At 35.8% G+C, this 12,873-nt stretch overlaps 1 pseudogene; it reads left to right on the top strand.

Annotated features, from left to right (window-relative positions):
- The first annotated feature begins 525 nt into the window (after window positions 1-525).
- LOC133832231 (ABC transporter A family member 2-like) lies at window positions 526-5,381 on the top strand (annotated as a pseudogene).
- Window positions 5,382-12,873: the final 7,492 nt, after the last annotated feature.

The following is a 12,873-nucleotide window of genomic DNA, read 5'->3' as shown; positions in this document are numbered from 1 at the left end:
GAAGGCCTCCTCGTCTCTAAAGGCTTTGATTCTATTTTAGTGGTCGTGGATCGCCTTTCGAAATACAGCCACTTCATCCCTCTCCGTCATCCTTTCTCGGCCTTCACGGTGGCTGAAGTCTTTGTCCGTGAGATTGTGAAGCTCCATGGGATACCCCGTTCCATTGTTTCGGATAGGGACAAGATCTTTATTAGCTTGTTTTGGAAGGAGCTGTTTCGGTTGCAGGGGACGTCACTACAACACAGCACGGCCTACCACCCTCAATCCGACGGTCAGACAGAAGTGGTCAATCGCTGCCTTGAGACCTATTTACGATGTTTTGTCAGTACCAAACCGACTTAGTGGGCAAAGTGGTTACCGTGGTCCGAATATTGGTACAATACCTCGCATCATACCTCCATTGGGATGACCCCGTTTCGTGCTGTCTACCACCGTGACCCACCCCCGCTGCTTTGATTTGAGCCGGCAAGTACTAAGGTTTCTGCTGTGGACCAAGAGTTGCGTGACCGAGATGAGATCCTCCAAATGCTAAAGAAAAATTTGCTCCGTGCTCAACAGAAAATGAAAGCCCAAGCTGATCGCAAGCGTCGTGATGTACAGTTTCAGGTGGGCGACATGGTGTATGTGAAACTCCGTCCTTACAGGCAGCGCACCTTAGCGAAACGGCCAAATGAAAAACTGTCCCCTCGGTTCTTTGGCCCCTTCTCGGTGTTGGCTCGTGTGGGCACAACCGCTTACCGCCTTCAATTGCCATCTCATGCTTCCATTCATCCCGTCTTCCACGTCTCTTGCTTGCGGGCAGCACTTGGACAGCACCAGCAGGCTACATGCCTTCCTCCAGGCCTCACTGCTGACTTAGAGTGGCTTTTGGAGCCAGAATCCCTTCTTGCGGTTCGTCTTGGAACACACAACACCAAGCCACAGGCCCTCATCAAATGGAAACACTTACCAGAATTTGAAGCAACTTGGGAGGATTTTGCTGTCATTCAGGAGCAATTTCCCCAATTTCACCTTGAGGACAAGGTGAAACTTCAGGCCGGCGGTATTGATAGACCTCCCTTAACGTATGTCTATGCTAGGAGGCACAAGAAGGCACACGTAGAGAGGGCTGTAGGAGATAATACACTCTAAATCTGTTATGTGGGTTTTGTTTGGGTAGTACCTAGGTGCACCATTTACCATAGAGGCTAAGTATAAATAATAGGATTATTTTCTTTTTGTTATTCAGCTAGCTTGTAAGAAGAATCATCTCTGTAAGGAGGGTCCAGGCTCTCTAATTTCCTGGTTACTACTATAATACAATTTTGCTTCTTCTCTCTGGTTTGCTGTCTTGCCTATTGGCTCTGTTTGGTTCTAATTCAGGTAGGCAAGGTCCTATCAGTATACTGGAACCAAGATGAGACCGGTACCCTCTGCATCTCTGGCCACTCTGATGAAACTTCAATACCTCCAAACATTGGACCAATGGATTCTTTAGCACCCACTCCTCGCAGAGGTATCTTCAGCCGACCAGGAGTAGCCCGTGGCATTGTTCTTGATCCCGATCAAATCATCATCAGCAATTCTCATTGATGCATACCAACTTGTAGAGGTTCGAGTTATTTTTATGCTGCTTGTACATTTTTGTTAGCAACCTCATTTTGTATCATTAATTTCAAGCAGATTACATCAATGTTAAATATTGAATTGGAAATATGTATCCGAAATCTTACTGTAAATACAAATTTATAATCTAAGTTGCAAGTTTTTCTTTTTATTGTCTCAATATTTTATGCAAACTACGATTATGGCATCATCTTATGAGGACTAATAAGTATGATTTCTCTTCAGTCTGCTAGCAAAACAAATCTCTCCACCATCTTTCATTATTTTTCTCTAAACTCATTCAAAGCTTCAGTTAGCATAACAAAAGGTGAAATTAGTTTTATTTAAAATAAATAAAATAAAATAATATTATAAACTACTAAACTAGTACAGGGCGAGCCGGTTGCAAGTTTTCATTTTATTGTTACCACTTCTACATCCACCTTCGGCCGTAGGATTTACTAAGGTTACTTTTCTATACAATCTAATGGCTAAAACGATTTAAGGAGTAAATGACTTAAGGGACTTCATAATTCCTCTTTTTCAAAATCATATAAGAAGATAAATTCTCAAAACAAAACAAACCAGCCATACCTTGATAACCAATCTCTTAAATTTAATTCCTAAAAAAAATTACTATTTTGCTCCATTTTATTTTAGTTAAATATTATATTAGTAATAAAAATTAAAATTTCAATAATAATCATTTGTTTTCTGAAATCTATTAAAATTAACTATCAGTCTACCTGATTTTAATAATATTATTAATAATAATAAAAAAAACATTTTAACTCTTACTTTATTACTATTTTATATTAATTGATTTTAAAAAAAATTAAACATAATCACCTTGTTATAATTTTGTGGACGTTTATCATATATCCCGTAGAAATGTTTACTCTTCCTAGTATATTTGATTAAAATAACTAAAATTCTATATTCAAATTCAAAAGTAAGATATTATAATCATTCTGTTTTATCTTCTCACTGAAAATATTACATAATCTAAATGAAAAAAATATTAATAACAAGATACTGAAGTGAGTGATGATGAGAATAAAATTGAAATATGATCGATCAATAATGTATCTGAAATGTGAAGTTGAATAAGCATGAAGTCAGAAAGAGGTTGTTCATTGCTATTCCAGCAATGCAATGCAATGCTCTATTCAGAAAAAACCTTCTGCTTTCATGGAGAAACAAGAAGGCCACATTCCTCCAGCTTTTTGCTTCGATCTTCTTCTTCTTGGTACTTTTCTTTTAACATAAGGCGACTGAGGCTCGCTTCCTCTCCTCCACCTCCAACAGGATCATCGTTGATCCTATGCCTCGTCACTCTCTGTCAATCACACCATGTGAGCACAAGGACTTTGTCAAGCTTCCTTGCTTTGATTTTGTTTGGAGTGGAAATGAAAGCGCTATGATTCAACGTACCGTTAGTGCCATTAAGGCTAATAATCCAGGGAGGCCTATTCCTTCTAGTAAGGTACGCATGTAGCATTATTAATATACATGGGAAAATTTTGGTATATATAAATGTACATTTGTCACTGGCATTTTTTTACAAACTAAAACTTGACTTATATTGTCTTCTCTCACTCAGATCACAACAAATAACATATTACCTAGTATATATAGTTCTTAGTTCCTATCGATTGAAAACTCGTTAAAAAATTGATATTTCACAGCCAGAAAAATTGTTCACACAATTAAAAAAATTGGTGTATTCACAGAAAAGACATTTTTATGAGTAAAAGTAAATTCGTGATTATAAAAAAAAGTCATTATGATAATATAGAAAAAGTTATAATCACAAAACAATTTATTGTATGGTGATCAGTTTGAAATGATTATACAATATGTGGCTCTTTCTTTTTGGCAGGTGAAATCATTTAGAACGGAGGGTGAAGTAGATAAATGGCTGCATGGGAATCCGATGAGGTGTCCAGGAGCTTTGCATTTCATAGAAAATAATAATGATGGAGTAATAAGCTACGGAATACAGGCTAATTCAACTTCTCTGCCAAAGAGAGCAATATATGAAGATCCAACCTTCAAGTTTCAAATCCCACTTCAGGTAGCTGCTGAGCATGACATTGTTAGGTCTCTCATTGGAGGTATATTATTCTACATCTACCTTATTAGGCTTATTTGGATGTAATATGGCTATATATAATATATCCACACAAAAATATTGATATGTGACTAATAATGTCCACAAGTACTACTACTACTACTACTACTACTTCCGTTGCAAACTTCAGCTGGGCTGTGGCGTTTAAGGAGTTTGCACACCCTGAGGCACAAAGCTCTCCATGATGGACTCTGCTGGACCACCTACTTTCCTTGCAGCTGCCATGTTCACTTTTGTATCTAGAATCACTTTTCTTATCCTAGAAAAGGAGCTAAAGCTTCGACAGGTACATATATGTATATATATATATATTATACACACAATATATATGATCTCAAATTCAATATACATATACTTACATATAATCAATGTATTTATATGTGTCTTGCAGGCAATGACGATGATGGGTCTTTATGATCCTGTATATTGGCTCTCATGGCTTATATGGGAAGGGTTTCTTACATTTCTGTCACCACTTCACATAGTTCTCTTTGGCATAATGTTTAGGCTTGAACTCTTCTTGTACAACACCTTTCTAGTTGTATTTCTCCTGTTTTTCCTATTCCAACTCAATATGGTAATTATTATATTGTTATTTACCGCATTCTTGTATAGTTATTTGTTGTCACATATATAATGATTGTACAAGTATGGCCAATAGTGATGAACAATAACTTTCTTTTTTCTTCAATCAAATATAGCTTGGTTTCGCCTTCATGTTGTTGAGCTTTATAAGCAAGTCATCTTCCGCTAGCATGGTTGGTTTTTCTGTATTCATCGTTGGCTCAATGACTCAGGCGATAATATTATTATTGTATTAATTAATACTCTCCATTTCTATTTAATTATGCTATTATAGGTATAGCACATTATTAATTAATAATCTAATTAATGAATTTTTTGGTATGAAATTGGATATGCATATATTAAAAAATGCAGCTTGTTACAGAGTTTGGATTTCCATACAATCCCAGTGTTGCAAATTATTGCCAAGTGATTTGGTCATTGTTTCCACCAAATATTCTGGCTAGAGCTCTATTGATGCTTAACGAAGCAACTTCATCAGCTCCTCACGATGTTGTAGTGGTCTGGACTAGGCGACTAACTCAAGCAAAATGTGCTCAAGATCCTCACATCATTGCTTTATTACAACAATTGTATGAAAACTTAATTTTTGTCTCTCTCTCTCTCTATAAATATATATAGATTATATTCAAACTAGTTTGTTGTTTTTTCCATTCAATTATATATTCATTTACGACATGTATATACTTGTTGCTTGACAGAATGACATTAACAAGTGGCTTGGGGTGACATTCTTCTTTTGGTTGGTATTAGCAATCTACTTAGATAATGTAGTCCCCAACGCATCTGGTGCAAGAAAATCATGGTTTTACTTCTTAAAATCTGGAAACTGGTCAGGAAAAGGTGGAAACCAAAGTGAAGGTAATTAATGAGTTTTCCATTTAATTTAGTTTATGTTGACGGTGAGAAATCGTCAACAATGTTAGGTCGGAAAACTCAAAGGTCGATAAGAAAATGATGAACTTAGAAATAATTTAGAAAAAACTCGAAGGATAAAAGTCTTGAACAACAATTAAGAAAATGCTCGTATATTGCTCAATAGCCTTAGTATACAATGAATTTTCCAACCCCTAGTCTGAGGGGTGAATGTCTATTTATAATTGGGCTCTAATGGCCCCTGATACATGGTGGTCCCTAGGGACTGTTAGAATGTTCGCTGTAAATTAGCTAGAAATTATATGTCAATTGTAATTATTTTATTTCCTATTTTCTCTCCTACCTTCCTAATTTAGTTTCTCTTGTGTTGTATAAATATATGTTATTTACATGAATAAAATACATAATTTCATTCACCATTTTCTACATGGTATCAGAGCATATTTTGGGTTTGGGATTCGAAATTCAAAATTAGGGTTCAACACAAATTGGGGCAATTAGGGTTTGAATTTCTTTCATTTTTAGGGTTTCTTTTTCGGCAACCCTATTTGGAGTGATCTTTTGTTCTCACCGCCGACACAGAAGGACTTCCCAGCCACCGAAAACCCAATCGCCACTGTCCGAGGTCCAGAATATCCGCGAGTGGAGCCCACGCGCTGCCACATCCTACTGCACCATTCCCCATGCGTCGGCGCGTACGTGCGCGTGTGTCGTTATTCCGCTGTGCTTTCGACTTCGGTTCAACTCCCACGTCTTCCTCAACACTTTTCTGCTTTGTTTGTGTTCTTATCCAGCCATTTTCATCTTAGTTTTTGTTCAAATCTCGTGTTTAGGGAGTTTTCTTGGCTTTGTTTACTTGTCTTGTTTTGGCTTTGAGATTATGGCAGAAACAAAATCAAATCCAAAAGTAGCTGTTGTATCTGATGTGGTTCCTGTGATGTCTAAAATCATAAACCATAAACTGACTGGTTCAAATTATTTAGAATGGAGTAAGACGGTTCGACTTTATCTAAGAAGTATTGACAAAGATGATCATTTGAGTGATGATCCTCCAAATGAAGAAATGATTCAAGAAATATGTGGCTACAGGAGGATGCTCGCTTGTTTCTCCAAATTCAGAATTCTATTGACAATGAGGTAAATAGTTTGATTAATCACTGTGAATTGGTTAAAGAACTAATGGATTACTTGGAGTTTTTGTATTCTGGAAAAGATGATCTGTCTCGGATGTATGATGTTTGCAAAACCTTTTACCGTGCGGAGAAACAAGATCAATCTCTTATGAATTACTTTATGTCATTTAAGAAAACCTACGAAGAGCTTAATGTGTTGCTACCATTTAGTCCTGATGTGAAGGTTCAACAATGCTAACGTGAGCAGATGGCTATTATGAGCTTTCTAGCAGGACTTTCATCTGATTTTGACTCTGCAAAGTCACAGGTTCTTTCTCGTTCTGATGTCTCCTCTTTACAAGATGTGTTTACCCGTGTTCTTCGTACCGAAACAACCTCTTCGATTCCTCTTAATAGCGCCTTGGTGAGTCGTAACAATTTAGCACCATGGAAAAACTCTACTGTTAGGAACGAGTTTCCTAATACGCAGCAGAATGGTGGTATGGTTGGCCCAGTGTACAACAAAATTTTTGTAACATATTTAAACTACATTTAAATATGCGGATCCATTAATATACATACATTAATCATAAGCAAGATAATAATAGAAATCATACCTCTTGAAGTCTATCAAGTGTCCTTGCTATCTTTTCGTATTTAGAACGATCTTCCTATCCAAGCCGCTCCCACGTACTCACACCAAGATCTTCCAAAGCGTTCTCTACACCTCAAGAAATGTGTGGGCACTTAGAGAATGAAGGATAGTTTATTTGTGATTCTACTTGATGTACTCAACACATGAGATCAAGAGAATAGGCCTGAGAATTGGTTATTTATTTTCAGGGTTTAGAAAATTTATCGTTCTATTTTTCACAGAGCGAATGTTCAGAGTAGTCTTACTCTCTTCACTTCTCTTATCTGAATAATTTTCTGATCAGTCATACTTAACAGAAAATATTCAAAATTTAAAAAATAAATCTGTAACCATTTTACAATTTACTTTTTAATTAATTAATTATTCTATTAATGAAAAAATCCAAAAACCAATTTTTGAATTATCCATTAATTAATTAATTAAATAAATAAAATTGAAAATCCCATCCCTGAAAAAAGCATGCCCTGATTGTGTGTGAACGTGTAGCTTCCTAATTTCTAGGGATATTGGTTTTTCAAGTTTTATTTAATTATTTATTCAAATTACTTTGTCAGATAAGATCTAACAACTTGATAACTAATTCAAATTTGAATTCAAATTAATTATCTTTTTAATTAATTATCAAATATAATTAATTATTTGAATAAATATTAATCTTTTAAATTCAAATCCAATTTGAACGTATCAGATCATTATCTCCCACTCAAATAAAGATATTTAATTAATTATACCAATTAATTAAATCCAAAATTTTCGAAAATAAATATTTAATTTATTATAATTTCGAAAATTATAATTAATTAATTATTTAATTAAATTTCAAAAATTAATTTAATTATTTAATATAATTTTGAAAATTATACAATAATTAAATATTAATTAATTTTGTTAACTACAACTAATTTGTAATTAATTAATTAATCACTATTATCATATAATTGCATATTTGGCCTAAAGAACAAATTTCTTCTTAAATATGTCTTTAAATTATTTTCCCTTCATATCAACTCTTACCTTGAACAGTGTTGATAGAGCCGCTATGGGGACTTATGGACCTATAATTCCAAGCTCCAATAAATTTGAGATTATTAATTAAACTCTTTAATAAAATAATCTTAATTTATTAATCTCATGATTATTCCACTATAAATATGAGACTGCACTCTTGTAATTATAGACATTTCATTTACTGAGTACTTTATAATCATAAAGCGTCCATTGATATAATCATTGCATACAACTTGACCCTCTAATAATGGTTCATAATTAATCGAGAATAAAATTACCGTTTTACCCTTTTAATTATCTCTTATTTCCTTAAGTACCATTGACTTTACTAGTGAAAGTTAATTCATAATAAATTATGAATTTGAGCTCAATAACCTTTCAGTCCCAAAAGTCAACTCTTAAGAGAACCATTATTCAATCTCTTGCGAGAAGGTATAGATTCCATATCTGTATACTATGTCCCCAGCCATCTATATTAATGAGTTCTCAAAACAAAAGTTTCTAGCCTGATCATTCTGACAGACCCTAACAAGTGAATCAAAGAACTCATATAACATAAACAGGAGTTCATAGTAACTTCAGGATTAAGATCTATTTGTATATGATCATCAGTTGATATATTTAATTAATACTTCGAAACGATATTTAACTAAGTATTAATAAACATATCTAGTCCAGTTCTATATATTCTCTAATATATAAAGCACCTCCACTAAAGTGTCCTACCACACTAGTGATCCGGATCTAGATCACATGTATTCATAATACTAGTGGACCGTACTTGCAGTAATTAATCTAAAGATTCCATAACTTTATTTTACTGCGAACTATTCAAGTTTATTTATCTCAAACACAATTCTCCCGTACTAATACGTGTTTGAGATTACATACATGAACTTAGGAATTTTCCTGATATTTACATAATATTATCATAGAATAATACAGTCCATAAAATATATGCATAACAAATTCAATTTATTTATTTATTTAAAAAAAAACAATGTCTACTACATATGCTTTCAGGGCACATTTCCAACATCTACTCCAAGTGGATACAGAGGAGGTAATTCACAAGGACCTGACAATCGAACACCGGATTCTGGGAGCATTATGTGCAACTATTGTAAGAACCAGGCCACACCAAGTTTGAGTGTAGGAAGTTACAGTTCAAAAATCAGCAAAAACATTATGCTAATATTGCAAGCACTACTGATGCATCTGACAAATCGGTCCTTATTTCTGCTGATGAATTTGCTAAGTTCTCGAGCTATCAGGAATCACTTAAGTCTTCATTTCCTTCTGTCACTGCGATTGCTGATTCAGGTAAATCTAATGCATGCCTTCTTTCCACATCCTCAAAATGGGTCATTGATTCTGGTGCCACAGATCACATGACAGGTAATTCCAATCCCTTTTCCACTTTTCAGTCTCATAGTCCCACTTTTACTGTTACCTTAGCTGATGGATCACCATCTTCTGTTCTTGGATTTGGCACTGTTGCTCCTACACCTTCGCTCACTTTGTCAGCAGTCTTACATTTACCTAATTTATCCTTTAATTTGCTTTTTGTTAGTCAACTCACTCGTAATCTAAATTGTTGCATCTCATTCTTTCCCGATCATTGTTTATTTCAGGATCTTATGATGAAGAAGACCATTGGTAAATGACATGAATCTGGTGGCCTGTATGTTCTTGATTCACTGCCACCAACCTCTATTGCTTGTCCGAGTGTCGCTTCTGCTTTTGAAGCTCATTGTCGTTTGGGCCATCCATCCCTTCCTTTGCTCAAGAATCTTTGTCCCCAATATAGTAAGGTGTCTTCATTAGATTGTGAGTCGTGTCAGTTTGCCAAACATCACCATGTTAATTTGAGTCCTCGAGTCAATAAATGTGCTAATGTTCCTTTTGAGTTAGTTCATTATGATGTTTGGGGTCCTTCTCCTATTTTGTCTAAACCTGGATTCAGGTATTTTGTTACTTTTGTGGATAATTATTCTCGTGTAACTTGGTTATATTTAATGAAAAATCGTTCTGAGTTATTTTCTATATTTTGTGCTTTTTGTGCTGAGATTCAAAATCAATTTAATATTTCTGTTCGTACTTTGTGAAGTGATAATGCCAAAGAATATACATCTGCTCAATTTCAATCTTATATGATCTCTCATGGCATGCTTCATGAAACTTCTTGTGTTGATACTTCACCCCAAAATGGTGTCGCAGAACGTAAAAACGGACACCTTCTTGAAACTGCACGAGCCCTCTTGTTCCAAATGCAAGTTCCTAAACCTTGTTGGGCTGATGCTATTTTCATAGCATGTTTTCTTATCAATCGCATGCCATCATCTATCCTTAATGGTGAGATCCCATATAAAATTATTTTTCCTGGTAAGTCATTGTTTCCAGTTTCTCCTCGGATATTTGGCAGTGTTTGTTTTGCTCGAGATGTTCGTCTACATGTCACCAAATTAGATCCTAAGTCACTAAAGTGTGCCTTTCTTGGTTATTCTCGTCTTCAGAAAGGGTATAGGTGTTATTGTCTTGATCTTAACAAATATCTTGTTTCTATTGATGTTACTTTTGTGGAAAATACACCTTATTTTTCGTCTTCACGTACTCCTACTCGTCAGGGGGAGGATGATGATTTGTTAGTATATTCTATCACATCTTCTGCTCCTGACACATGTTCTGACGAGTCTCTTGTTCCTCCACCTCCTCCGCCTCCTATTAAAGTGTACTCTAGGCGTCCACCTCCTGTTTCATGTCCTGCGCCTGTTTTTTCATCATCAGATCCGGACCCCAGCGATGATCTTCTCATTGCACTACGTAAAGGTAAACGCCAATGTACTTATCCTATTTCTTCTTTTGTTTCTTATAATCATTTGCCCTCTTCTTCTTGCTCCTTCATTGATTCTCTTGATTCTATTTCGATTCCTAAAACTGTTCGTGAAGCCATATCTCATCTTGGTTGGCATGATGTGATGATAGAAGAGATGAATGCTTTAGATGCGAATGATACTTGGGACTTGGTTGATTTACCTTCAAGAAAACGGGCTATCGGGTGCAAATGGGTATTCACGGTTAAAGTTCATCCAGATGGCACAATTGCTCGATTAAATGCTTGTCTTTTTGCTTAGGGTTATGCTCAAACATATGGAGTAGACTATTATGATACTTTTTCTCCTGTTGCTAAACTAACATCTGTTCGGCTGTTCATTTCAATGGCAGCTACTCATCATTGGCCTTTGCATCAGCTTGATATCAAACATGCTTTTCTTCATGGAGATCTTCAGGAAGAGGTGTATATGGAGCAACCTCCTGGGTTTGTTGCTCAGGGGGAGTCAGGGCGAGTCTGTCGTCTTTGCAAATCTTTATATGGTTGAAACAAAGTCCTCGTGCTTAGTTTGGTAAATTTAGTCAGGCTGTTGAGAAATTTGGTATGTTGAAAAGTAAGTTCGACCATTCTGTGTTCTATAAACGATCATTGCCGGTATTACTTTGTTGGTTGTGTATGTGGATGACATTGTTATTACTGGAAATGATACTAGAGGCATCTCATCCCTTAAATCGTTCATTCATACCCAGTTTCACACGAAGGATTTGGGGGCGCTCAAGTATTTCTTGGGAGTTGAAGTCACTCAGAGTAAACAAGGTATTTTTCTATCTCAAAGGAAGTATGTACGTGATTTGTTAACTGAGACAGGAAAATTGGGAGCAAAACGTTGTAGTACTCCAATGAATCTTGCTGTGCACCTAACAAGTGATGGAGAACCATTTGAAGACCCTGAGAAGCATCACAGATTAGTTGGAAAGTTGAATTATCTTACTGTGACTCGTCCAGATATTGCATTCTCAGTTAGTGTTGTTAGTCAGTTTATGTCATCTCCAACAATTCATCATTGGGCAGTGTTAGAGCAAATTTTGTGTTACTTGAAAGGAGCACCCGAACAAGGTATTGTTTACATGGATCACGGGCACACCCAGATTGAGTGTTTCTCAGATGCGGATTGGGCTGGTTCCAAGGTGGATAGAAGATCCACTTCAGGTTATTGTGCCTTTGTTGGGGGAAATTTGGTCTCTTGGAAGAGTAAGAAGCAAAATGTTGTGTCTAGATCCAGTGCAGAATCAGAATATAGAACTATGGCACAGTGTGTGTGTGAGATAATGTGGATATATCAGCTTTTGACTGAAGTAGGATTTAAGACTTCAGTACCAGCAAGATTGTGGTGTGATAATCAAGCTGCTCTTAATATTGCTTCAAATCTTGTGTTCCATGAGTGAACTAATCACATTGAGATTGATTGTCATTTTGTTCGTGAGAAAATTCAACAAGGCTTGATCTCCATAGAATATGTGAAGACTGGAGAACAATTAGGGGACATTTTCACAAAGGCTTTGAATGGGGGGTGGGTTGATTATCTTTGTAACAAGCTGGGCATGATTAACATCTATGCTCCAGCTTGAGGGGGAGTGTTAGAATATTAGCTGTAAATTAGCTAGAAATTAGGGTCAATTGTAATTATTTTATTTCTTATTTTCTCTCCTACCTTCCTAATTTAGTTACTCTAGTGTTGTATAAATATATGTTATTTACATGAATAAAATACATAATTTCATTCACCATATTTTACAAGGACAAAATAGTACACGAGTACACTGTCAGAGTAGTGGCACAGCGTACTGATTCGTGCCACCACTTCTCGTACTGATTCGTACCACCACTACTTGTCTGATACGGATGTCAGAGTCACGCCTATGTGCAATTCAAAATCATACAACCTGTACCCGTACGCGTGTCTCGTACCTGTTGGTCCTTCTCGCATTTCCAAGACACATATACTCTCCAAGTTTCCTTACATTTTTCTAAGTGTAGGAAAGCTTGCAAGTTATCATAAGTAACATACTCAGTTGTCTTTACCAAC

Source organism: Humulus lupulus, chromosome 4 (genome assembly GCF_963169125.1).
Source record: "Humulus lupulus chromosome 4, drHumLupu1.1, whole genome shotgun sequence".
In the NCBI taxonomy this organism is placed as follows: domain Eukaryota; kingdom Viridiplantae; phylum Streptophyta; class Magnoliopsida; order Rosales; family Cannabaceae; genus Humulus; species Humulus lupulus.
Note: the sequence above shows the minus strand (reverse complement) of the source record. Positions and strands in the feature narration are given on the sequence as shown.